Source organism: Vombatus ursinus, unplaced genomic scaffold (genome assembly GCF_900497805.2).
Source record: "Vombatus ursinus unplaced genomic scaffold, bare-nosed wombat genome assembly UNPS02015406.1, whole genome shotgun sequence".
NCBI lineage: Eukaryota > Metazoa > Chordata > Mammalia > Diprotodontia > Vombatidae > Vombatus > Vombatus ursinus.
Window position 1 is genome coordinate 2,905,176 of NW_020955184.1, and position 12,930 is coordinate 2,918,105.

At 36.3% G+C, this 12,930-nt stretch overlaps 1 pseudogene; it reads right to left on the reverse strand.

The window, feature by feature from the left end:
* Nucleotides 1-7,103: 7,103 nt before the first annotated feature.
* LOC114032208 lies at nt 7,104-8,880 on the reverse strand (annotated as a pseudogene).
* Nucleotides 8,881-12,930: the final 4,050 nt, after the last annotated feature.

Here is a 12,930-nt window from a genome sequence, read left to right on the forward strand (position 1 = left end):
TCTATCTATCTATCTATCTATCTATCTATCTATCTATCTATCTATCTATAGCTAGGTGCCACAATAGAGCACTAGGTGGAGAATCAGGAAGACTCATCTTCATAAGTTCAAATCTAGCCTTAGACACTTACTAGTGGTATGTACCTGGACAAGTCACTTAACCTTGTTTGCCTCAGTTCCTCATCTGTAAAATGAACTGGAGAAGGAAAAGATAAACTACTCAAGAATCTTTGCCACAAAAAACTGGAGTCACTAAAAGTCACACATGGATAAAACATCTAAACAACTATCTTTCTATATATCTAATCTATCTATATATAATACACATATACATTTATATGTATGTATGCATATTTGTTTATATAGGTGTATATATTTCTTTTTGCATCAAATTTCTGTTTGCTACTATCTTTGATAAAGAGGTGGGAAGGGCCTAAGCTTGTGAGTGTCGGCTAAGGGCTACACTCCCCCGTGAGAGTAATTATGGAAACAGTTTTCATTCTGAATACAAATTCATACCTCTACACAAGAGATATTTTAGGTGTGGTGGATAGATCTAATCTAGCCTGATTGCACTCTTGGAGATAGGAGAGAATACTCAGTATTAGCAGTCCTGGATCCCCTTAGCTATGTTGCTGGCAGTGCTAGCACAGTTCTGCTCCTGTATTAAGGTGAGCCAAATCCTGGATATCTATCCATGATACATGCAAGTCATATCTATGTATGTAGCATGTAGATATTTATATACGTGTGTGTATACATGTACATGTGTATATATGCATGTGTGTATATGTATATATGCATAGAAAGGCATTTAGGTTTTAATTATAAATCACATTCTCTCTTTTTTATTTTTCCCACTTATAACCTTGAGCTGATTTAGGAAGTGGTTGCAGCCAGGCTCTGCAAGGTTGGTAAATTCCCAAGGTGAGCCCATTGTTCAATTGCCATGTAATAAGTTGGCTTCCCTGCTGAGAAAAGCACTGGATATTTTATTGTTTATATTTGAAACCTGTTCTACCTCTTCACCTCTAGCACTCTACATAACCAAGGCTACTCTGGTAAATTAATTTTACAAATCATGGAGAACAAATTAGAACATGGAGGGAGGAGTGAACAAAACATTCATTGAAGAGTGATATTGATCAGAACAATGAAAATATGAAAAGGAATAGGCTCCGATAATGGAGAAGGGGGCAACCTTACCTCTTGGCTCAGAGCTGTGGGGAAAGAAGAACATCTCTGGGAGACAAGGAGAGAGAGAGAAAGGATCTCACACAAATTGTGTTTAGTCTGCTACACAGTGCTCACAATTCTCTCAGGAGTGGCCAGGCAATCACTGGTTCTCCTAGGCCTTCTAGATACAAGTGGTGGAGAGGAAACAAGTCTTTGGTACTGATGCCACCCTGCATACCTCTCTCTTGAGATGGAAAATACAGCCCTTCCTTTCAAATTCTGTGTCTCTCTCATCTCCCACCTTCTCCTTCCCAGGTTTATTCCCAGAGTAAATCAATAAAAGGTATTTAGAAGAACTGCCCACTCTCTGAACTTTCATCCTGGATTTGTCTTTCCCTGTCCATCCTCACCTCATCTCTGTTACCATCTTTTTCATTATACACCTTGGAGATAGTACCCAGTATCTACAGCTGGTAAATAGACTGTTTTTAGCCCTAGCAGAATTAGAAGAAGGACAGGGTTATTATGGGGGAAGCGGGGCTAGAATAGGAGTAGGGGGAGAAAAATAGCTGCCAGAATCAAATTTAAACCTTAAATTCTGGTGAACCCTTAAATATGCTCTGAGCAGTTTGGGGCTTCATGGTTGAGGTTCAGCCCTCTAATATGGTTGTTTAATAATATAACATAATTTTCATAATATAATCAAGGTAAGAGAATGTTTCTTTTTTAAATAGAATGTGTGATTACTCTTATGTCAGTCTCATTAATGATCAAGCATATCTTATTTTCCTATGGTTCACCAACATGCTAATGCAAAAAAAATGACTACAGGAGCCAAGGTTACATATTGTTTAAAGACTAGAACAAAACTGAATGGTCAGATGTGGCCCTAGAAATGTAAATCTATTTGTGAATAGCTGGGAAGATAAATTCAGTTACAACAATAGCCCAGTATCAGGGCGAGATTAAAATGTATATGCATTACGTAGATTGAAATAATTGTAATCAGGACTGGGGAATTACCACAATTGAAGAATTTCACTGATAAGCTGAATCCCATGTATAACAATCAAATTTTCTGCCTCACTCAGTCTCACCAGTATTCATTTCCTGAACCTTCTGATTAATTTAAACTATGGTTAATTGAACACTGAGATATTCAGGGAAGTATAGACAGGAATAATTTACTATGGACAATTTTCACCAATACACTTAAGATTTAGAAGCCATGTAGTTAGAATGAGGCTGTCCAGATGAATTACAATATTTTCAATAAATGCCTATCATGGAAGTAGAGGTTTCCTTAAGGGTTTATGATGGAAGGGGGTGTAAAATACTAAGGTGAGAGCACTTATTTAAATAGAGGTGCTTTATTAAGGTAAATGATAGCTTGTTTTCTGGTTATGTATTTCAGTGCTGAATGATAGAAAAGACATTTAAGTGATATTAAAGTATTGTGTTGGAATTAGGAATTGCATTTCTGTGTCCTTTTCTCATGAAAGGAATTGAGCTATCCAACTATACTCTTTAAAATCTGTAATTCTTTTAATCGATACTTAGATAAGATAATTTGTAGACATAGGAATTAGATACTTTATGAATAAAGATATGACATTTTATAGAACCACTATCCAAAAAAGATACATACAAATTTATCAATTTTTAAACATTTAACATGTTTTATGACAGAGGAAACATGCTTACAAGCCACTGGTTACTGCCCCTTTACTAAATCATTTAGTAATTCTCTTTTATTGCCATTAGAGGTCAGACAATATTCCAGTAACATAAAAAGACTAAGAAAAACAGGTGTTGTTATTTAACATTATTGGGAACTAATAATATTAGTGTACTAGACCTTTTGCTCCTTTTGTGTGATTATATTATGGGATTATATATTTTATTTGACTAAACAGAAAAATCAGGTCACAAGTAAATTGTTTCAATATGAGGGAAATTGGCAGTCACATAATCGCCTTATCAAGAAATTGTATTATAAATTACTCAGATCCTTCTTTCTTTAAAAAGCTTGAATTTAATTTAAAATAATTATTATACTTGTAAAACTTCCACTAATTCTTTCATATTTACCAAATGTGTGTTTAGAGTGATAGAGCTGATACAAACAAGTAGCAAAATCCTAAAAATATATGTGCTTTTTAAAATTTTATTCAAAATCATACTTGCCTATAATTTTTAAAGCCTTGATCTTCTTGATCAGTGCCAATTTTTCCCCACTTGAATTAAGCATAGTTGTGTCATGATAAATAGCTATAGAATAATGTTAATACTTTGACTAGGAAACTGTTAAAGAAAAGTAAAATCTGCTAGCTGGTGTAGAAATCTCAAATTCAGTAAGCTAATTTCTCACACATTATATTCCTAGCCCTGTGTAAAGTGCTGGGGATTCAGGGAAAGGCAAAAATGGTTCCCAATCTCACAGGTCCCTAGAAATATCTCTGAAAACAGCTGTACAAAAGCCCTGAAGCTTGGGGTTTTGTATGCCCTCCACCCTGGAAGCAGAGCCCTACTTTAACAAAGAGTTAAAAGTCAACTAATAGGCTGGGGAAATGAGCAGTCAACAGAAAAAAACAACTCTGACTTTTGAAAAGTACTATAGTGACAAGGAAGATCAAAACACACACTCAGGAGAAGACAAAAAGTCAAAAGTCCTACCACCAAAAGCCTCTAAGAAAAATATGAATTGGTCTCAGGCCATAAAAGAGGCCAACAAGGATTTTGAAAATCAAGCAAGAGAGATGGAGGGAAAAAAATGGGAAGAGAAATGAGATTGATGCAAGAAAATCATGAAAACTAAGTCAACAGCTTGGTAAAGGAGACACAAAAAATACTGAAGAAAATAACACCTTAAAAACAAACTAGGCCAAATTATAAAAGAGGTCCAAAAAGCCAATGAGAAGAAGGATGACTTAAAAAGCAGACCTGGCCAAATGGCAAAGGAAGTCAAAAAGCTCACTAAAAAAAAAAACCAAAAAACAATTCCTTAAAAAATAGAATGGAGCAAATGGAAGCTAATAACTTTATGAGAGATCAAGAAGCAATAAAATGAAATCAAAGGAAGGAAAAATAGAAGACAATGTGAAATATCTCATTAGAAAAACAACTGATCTGGAAAATGGATCCAAGAGAGATAATTTAAAAATCATTGTACTACCTGAAAGCCATTATCAAAAAAAGATCATAGACATGACATTTCAAGAAATTATGAAGGAAAACTGCCCTGATATTCTAGACCAGAGGAAAAATAGAAATTGAAAGAATCCACTGATCACCTCCTGAAAGAGATCCCGAAAGCAAAACAGCCAGGAATATTATAGCCAAATTCCAGAGTTTCCAGGTCAAGGAAAACATATTGCAAGCAGAACAGAAAGAAACAATTCAAATATCATGGACCACAGCCAGGATAACACAAGATTTAGCAGCTTCTGCATTAAGGGATCAGAGCACTTGGAATATGATATTCCAGAGGTCAAAGGAGCTAGGATTAAAACCAAGAATCATCTACCCAGCAAAACTGAGTGTAATCAGTGGGGGTGGGGGGGAGTGACATTCAATGACATAGAGGAACTTAATGCATTCCTGAGAAGCCAGCGCTAAAGAGAAAATTGACTTTCAAATACAAGACTCAAGAGAAGCATGAAAAGGTAAACAGGAAAGAGAGATCATAAGGGACTTACTAAAGTAGAACTGTTTGCATTCCTACATGGAAATATATTTGTAACTCATGAGACCTTTCTCAGTATTATGGTAGTTGGGTGGAATATATATAGACAGAGGGCACAGGGTGAGTTGAATATGAAGGGATGATATCTAAAAAATACAATTAAGGGGTGAGAGGAATGTACTGGGAGAAGGAGAAAGGGAAAGGTAGAGTGGAGTGAATTATCTCACATAAAAGAGACAAGAAATAGCTTTTACAGTGGAGCAGAAGAGCAGGGAGGTGAGAGGGAATGAGTGAACCTTGTTCTCATCGAATTTGACTTAGGGAAGAAATAACATACACACTCAATTGGTTATGGAAATCTGGATTCAGGTTTCTAGATATATATTTTAGAACATAACACAATTGCTCTGTTCTCTAAGTGTTGTTTTCAAAATCATGGAAAAGAATGTTAAGAATGTATAAAGGCATATCCTGGCACTCAATGATTTTATAGAATAGTTAAATAAATAATGTTTATATATAAAAAACCCTTTCCATCAGAAGATGAGAAAATAGGTGTTTGAGAATCTTTTAATTTATATCTTTAAACAAAATCTAAAATACTTGCTAATGTAATAATCCTGCTTTGTGTCCACACACGTAAATTTCATACTGCCACCAGCAAAGATTTCACAGGTGGAAAGATTTTGCAGATCCATAACATGACATAAAAACATAACTGCATATTCTTTACCTATTGCACACCTCACTTTCTTAAGTTCTCTAATCAAAGCTGATGCAGTTCATAAAGTGGATGAGAATCAACATTTTACTATATTTTACATTTAGTCTGTTAAGTAAAAGCCTTAAACAAGCTACAAAACAGTGCAATAATATAGTTACTTCCTAATTGAAACAAACAAAAAAACAACGTTACTTATAACATTGAAATAAAATGGTTTCATTTTCTGGTAAAGCACACACCATGTACTTTTTGCAACATAAAACGACTTTAAAAATATATAAGTAGAATACATTTACAAACTTCAAAAACTCCTACAGGTTTCTCCTCCTCCTGGAATCCAAAGTGGAAGTTTCTTGTGCACAGTGAATGGAGGAAAGCCCTGTTTTATAAGCACGGTATTTCTCATATACCCAAATACAGCAGAAATTTAGAATGAAACATGATCATAAGACCACAAGTAGATAAAAGAAACTTTTTGGCTGACAAGAACTCTTTTGGACCCTGTCTACAATTAAGGCACACATTATCTGTTACTGCAACTTAAATTTCAAAAACAAACAAAATTCAAGAGAATTGGAAAGAAAATTCAATTTTGGCCTGGATGATGAACAAGCTAGGTAGAGGCATTCTCTCTTGTAGGCTCTATAGAAAAGTCCTGCTTCAGTACATGTATCAAAGCACAGATAAAAAGATACTACCAAAAAAAGTATTTGAGTGGAGTAATCAGCAATTTCCTCTTTCTAACAATATGTCCATATTGTCCATTTTGGAGGACAAAGATAAATGGAAAATGAGGAAGAGACAGAAATCTAAGAAATCTCTCAGAAATCTGAGGCCATTTCCTCCTTGTTGAAGGAGAGTTTGTTTCAATTTTTGTCAAAAAGAGAGTGTATCCTAGATCACTCCATCATTCCAATGGCCAAAACACAGTGACTTCACTCATTTTGAAACTGCACTTTCCAGGATTATTTTTAAATAAGGTACTCAGGGGTTTGTGAGTGTGCGTGTGTGTGTGTGTGTGTGTGTGTGTGTTGTAAAGCACTACTTTTTTGTATCTTTAAATATTGAATATATCTTTTCAAAATATTACCTGTGTGCATGAATATTCATATGTGTGTGTATGTTCAATATATTTATTAAAAGCACTACAAAATAAACATCTCCGGAGTACAGAAGTTAAGAAAATAACCTTCATACCAAAAATATAATTACTTAAAAAAAACCTTTATAAACATACTATTGTATCCAGGTGAGTAGAGGATCGTATTAAAGCATGACAAGTTGAACTCACTGAGAAATGTAGAAATACAAGTGCATTCACTTTAAAAGTCACAAAAAGTAGTGATTTCATGAGTATAAAATATTTCAACATTAATATTTGATAACATTCTTTACTTTCAGAGTTTTACATATATTTACTAAAGTTCTAGCATGGTCTTCTGCAGTAGGTACTTTCTTCATAAATAGTAAAGTGTTCCTTCAGCGGTTTTTTGTTTGTTTTCATGACCTCCTTCAATCTCAGTATATCTGGTAGGCATCATGCATGGGAACCTGAATTGTAGCAGTAGGAAATGGTTGAGGTATGTAGCCAGCATAACCTCCATAAACCACAGCTATTGCCACGACATTCTTCTGTAGTGTGGCTAATGTGCCTGTGGCAGGAGCAGCAAGAGGGACAAAACTGGCACCATAGATCCTAGGCCACGGGAAAATTCTCTGAACATTCGGAGCCACTGCGTATACAGGGGTTATTGAGCGGCCCTGGAAAGGTGGAAGGGTTGAAACAGCAAGCATGACAGCAGCAGCAGCAGCACTGACTGGGTCTGGATGTACTACTATGAGGTTGATCATATGTTCCATTCTATGAATTTTGCCATCTTCCAGCATCTTAGGAGCAGGGGCTGCCTGAAACGTGGAATACTGGGCCCCAATAGCAGGGATGGCCACAGCTGGAGTGACAGCAGATAATTCCAAATTCAAAACAAACTCATATCCTTTTTCTTGCTGCTTTCCTTTCCCTTCATGATATTGGTTATATATGCCACAGCCTGCAGAGTATCCCCCAAGGTGAGATTCCCTAGGGACTGGGTTCTGTTGCCAGCTGCACCTCTCCCTCGGTCTCTTATGCTCCCTGCTTTAACGAAGTAATTTCTGTTGCAATCTCAGAGCATTGTAGGGATAGCTACAGTAGGCCAAGGTACAGGGATCACATGAGTAAACATAGGTTGCTGAGGTGTTACTTCTGTTGTTACACTTGCTCTGGCTGCCTTCTAATAGCATGTGTATTGCTGTTTGTCTACTGGCTTGGCCAAAGTCACTTCAAGACACAAGCCTTCAAGTTCTATGCTATTAAGGCTATTCACAGCATGTACGGCATCTTTCTGACTGGTGAAGTGAATGAATGTATAATCGTGGATCTTTTTAAACTGCTCTACACAACTGAGATTAAAATGGCCAAAGCTCATTTTAATTGTCTCCTCAGATATTTCAATTATCAGATTTCTCACATATAAGATCTTAATGGTTTCCATGACATCTTTGTCAACATCTGTCTCTGGCTCTGCCCAGTCCACTGCAACCTGGTGTCCCCACAGTTGGATTCTTCCAGGCATGAGCTTTCTCCTGGTCATGGCTGCCACCCTATGGCTCTCATACTCCACAAATGCAAACCCTCTGTTCTTCATTTTATCTGCTGCACTTGCATACACAATAACATCTAGTACCCCTTCAGTCACTTTAGAGATTTCTTCCAGTATCTTCTCTCTCTTTTTCATCTTATGGATGCCACTGATAAATAGTCAGCAGTTATCCACATAGCAACAGACTCCTAGAAGTCAACCTGGTCTGATTTCATAATTGTTCAGTTCCCTCATGGCACGCTTGGCTTCATGCTTATGATTGTATGTAACAAAAGCATAGCCACGGTTCTTCCCACTAAAGTCCATCATCAATCGCATCTCATAGATACTCCCAATTGACTCAAATACCAGTACCAGCTCATCTTCATACACATCTCAGGGGAATTTTACCTACCAAGAGCTTGCAGCCATGTGGGAGGTGCAGCCCTTCCCAACCTGGGAGAGGTCCACCATCTTTGTGTTGCCCATTCTCCTGTATCATACTATAATCTATATGCTTCATGAGGGCCAAAAGGGCAGCCCCATTAAGTGCCCCAGCCATACCTTCAGGAAATTTGGTCACCAACATGTTGGTGGAATCTTTGCTCATTGTTGTAGTAGAATCTTCTGCTGTCATTATGTCAAAATCATTCAAAACTTGATAAAATAAAAAATATTTGCCTCTGAGATGGAAGAGATCCGGCACAGAATGAAGGCCAAGCAGAGAGCCTCTGTGAATAGTGGGGTCCTCTAGATGCTTCTGAGGCATAGCATGTCTTGAAGCCTGGAACTCAAAGTTTTAAAAATGAGTGTTGAAAATTGTTTTTACATGCAACTGGGGAATAAGATAAACAGGCAATGGGGTATATAAATCTATCTTACCCTGCAGGAAAAATAGAAGGGGAAGGAGATAAGGGGAGGGGAGGTGATAGAAAAGAGGGCAGATTGGTGGAAGGGATAATCAGATTGCATGCCATCATAGGGAGCGGAGAGATGGGGAAAATTTTTGGAATTCAGAATCTTGTGGAAGTGAATGTTGAAAACTAAAAATAAATAAGAAAAAGTTCCAATTCTCAAGTTGCTCACAGTCTAAAGGGTAAAAATCAAGATACTAAAGGACATTTCAAAAAAACCTAGCATCTTCTCTATAGTACATATTACCTTCTATGTCTTAGGACACTAGGGTTATTATTCTAAAGCTGGAAAGGATCTCAGAGGTCATTAGTCTAGTCCCTTAATTTTACCAGTGAGGAAAATAAGGCCCAAGAAGGCTAAATGATTTGTTCAAGGTTATAGAGATAACAAGCAGCAGAGATGGGATTTGAACCCAGGTCCTCTGACATTATAGCCAGTACTCTTTCTATCACTCACCAATACTGTATTTAAAATACCATTTTCTATTAAAAATAATAAATGCAAATGTGTAACACTTTATGACTGTAGACATTATCTCATTTGATTTTCACAATAACTTGGAGGTTTTTAGGAAAAATATTATTTCCATCATTTTGTAAGTGAGGAAATGGAGATTCAGAGAAGTTATCTTACTTATACAGCTATTAAGAATCAGGACTCAACTCCAGATTTTCTGACTCTAAGTCAATGGTGAGGGTCTAAGAAGGATCAGCACATTGGGGAACCCTATTTGTTGAAGAGAGGTATATGGAGTGTGCATAAGGACTAGCACTTCTGATGTGAGGCTGCTCTTTCACCTTTGGTGTCCACCTGATTCACACAACTCTTATCTGTGGTCCCAAGAATCTGTAGTATGATCAATGCCCACACCCCAGTAAAACTGTCTTAGCAGATGGGCTAAACCAGGTTGAGGTCTCAGACTTGTTGGTGAGTTAGAGGGATAGCTATCCCAAGCATGTGAAGACTTTACCTGGTGGAATGGATGGATGAGAACAGTTTGTTCCAAAGACCATGAAGGTAGCTGAAGCAGGTGTTGTGGATTGTTTAGAGCTTAATCCAACTAGTCTATACTCAATTCCTGCACAATTGCTTTTCTGTTTTTCCAGAATTTTTTTTTTGTTCAGTAATTGTCCTTCTCCCACTAGCTGGAGACTTTAGGCTTATTCAACACTATGCCATTTTTCTTACTTTTCTATGTCATATGCCTAATCTGTTCCACTGATTGATCTCTATTTTTAGCCAGTGCAAAATTCTGTTAATAGTTACTGCTTCATAGTATGTAGTTTGAGATATAGCAATGATAGGCCCCTTTCTTTCCCACTTTTTTCATTATTATACTCAATTTTCTTGAACTTTTGTTCCTTCTTATGGCTTTTGTTGGTATTTTTCTTGCTCTCTAAAAATAATCTTTTGGTAATTTGACTCTCATAACATAGAATAAGTAAACTAATTTAGTTAATATTGTTATTTTCATTATATTGCCTTAACCTACCTTTAAGCAATTAACATTTCTCTAGTTATTTATATCTACCTTTCTTTTTTACAAAGAGTCAATATATTTTGTAGTTATGCTCCAAATATTTTATAGCTTCCAGAGTTTGGGGGCATAGGTTTTTTATTTAAAAAAATTTTCAGAAAAATTTATGTATCTCTTCTTTCTAGATTTGCAGGAATTCTGATTTTTCTTGTTTTATTTTGTATCCTGCAACTTTGCTGAATTTATTGCTTCAATTAATTATTTGACCGACTTTAGGATTTTCTAACTAAATCATCATGCCATCTATGAAAAGCGATCACTTTCTTATTTGTCCATGCTCATTCCTTCAATCTCTCTTTCTTGTTTTGTTTCTACTGCTAGCATTTCTAAGACTATTTTAAATAATAGTAATGATAATGGACATATTTTTGTTTTACCCTTGATTTTATTAGAAGCGCTTCTAAGTTTTCTCCATTACATATAATATTTAGTTTTAATAGATATTGGTAGATCTTATTTTCTACATTAAAGACTGTTCTATTTATTCTGATGCTTTCTCATGTTTTTAATAGGAAAAGGTGTTGGATTTTGCCAAAAGCCTTTTCGGTATCTATTGATATATCTGTATGCTTTTAGTATTTGTATTACTAACATGGTTGATCTTATTTATAATCATCCTTATGTTGGACAAACTCTGCATTTCTAGTATAACTTCAACCTGATCATGATGTAAACTCTCTCTAATGTATTGTTGTAGTCTATTTGCTAATATTTTACCTAAAAATTTTGCAACAATATTCATTAGGGATATCAATTTATACTTTTCTTTCTTTGCTTTATATCTTCCTGATTTGGGTAACAAGGCCATATTTGTACCATAGAAAGAGTTTAAAAGGGAGCCTTCTTTTCTACTGTTTTAAACCATTTGATAATGTTGAAATTAATGATTCTTTGGGTATTTAATTGAACTCACTTGTAAATTCATCTGATCCTTAAAAGTTTTCATTTGGAATTTCTTTTATGGCTTACTTACTTTTTTTTTCTGATATTGGATTATTAAAAGTTCATTTCTTCTTTTTTCAACCAGAATATTTTATATTTTGTAAGTATTTATCCACTTGCTGTAAATTATCATTTTGTTGGCATATAATTGGGCAAAATAAATTCTTACAATTTCTTTTATTTTTTCTTCAATTCTTGTGAATTATCCCTTTTCACTTTTCATATGAACAATTTGGTTTTCTTTTTTCTTTTCTAAACAAATTAGATAGGGGCAGAGCCAAGATGGTGGAGTGAAAGCAATGACTTCCTTGAGCTTTCCTCCAAACCCCTCCAAATATCTACAAAAAAAAGGCTCTAAACAAATCCTAAAGCAGCAGAACCCACAAAAAGACAAAATGAAACAAATTTCCAGCCCAAGATAACCTGGATAGTTGATCAGAAGTGCCAGGCTGGGAGAGGAATGCAGTTTGGCATGGGCACACAGGCTGCAGTGAACCTGGAGCAGGCCTCAGAGGACTGTATCAGGGCAGCTGTGGTGGTATCCAGACTTCTCAACTCATGAACACCAAAGACAACTTAGAAGATTAGTGGGGAAATTCTGTTTTTGTGATGGTGAGAGAGAAGCCTGAAATCCTGGCCCTGGGGCAGCGGCTCCCTCCTGAGCTTCTGGACCACTGGCTGAGGGGGAATTGAGTGACTGATCAAAGGGGCATTGCAGGAATATCTCTGCTGGTGCAGGATTCTCTTGCTTTATCCATGCTTGGATCTGGGTCACAGTTCTGGGTGGTGGTCCTGGGGCAGAGAGGAATGCTGGTGTGGTGGAACTTGTAGTGGCTGTGGACAGGAAATCCTCCTCACAGTTCCAAGACACAAAAGAGTGCTTGTGATCACTCATAGACCACAGCACAGGCCAGGAAAGGTGTAAACACCTCACCTTTCATCATAGCACCTTGGAAGAATTGAAAATTTACAGGTCCCTAGAGGTATCTCTGAAAACAACTGCACAAAACCCTTGAAGCTTGGGACAGTACATTCTCCACACTAGCTACCTTAACAAAGAGTTTAAAACTCAAGTAATTGGCCAGAATCATGAGCAAGCAGCACAAAAAGAGTCAGACTATATTATCTTACTTTGGTGACAAAGAAGATCAAAACATACAACCAGAAGAAGACAATGAAGCCAAAGCTCTTACATCCAAAGCCTCCAAGAAAAATATGAATTGGTCCCAGGCCATGGAAGAGCTCAAAAAGGATTTTGAGAAGCAAATAAGAGAAGTAGAGGAAAAACTGAGAATGATGCTAAAGAAGACCAAAAAAAAATTGAAGAAAATAA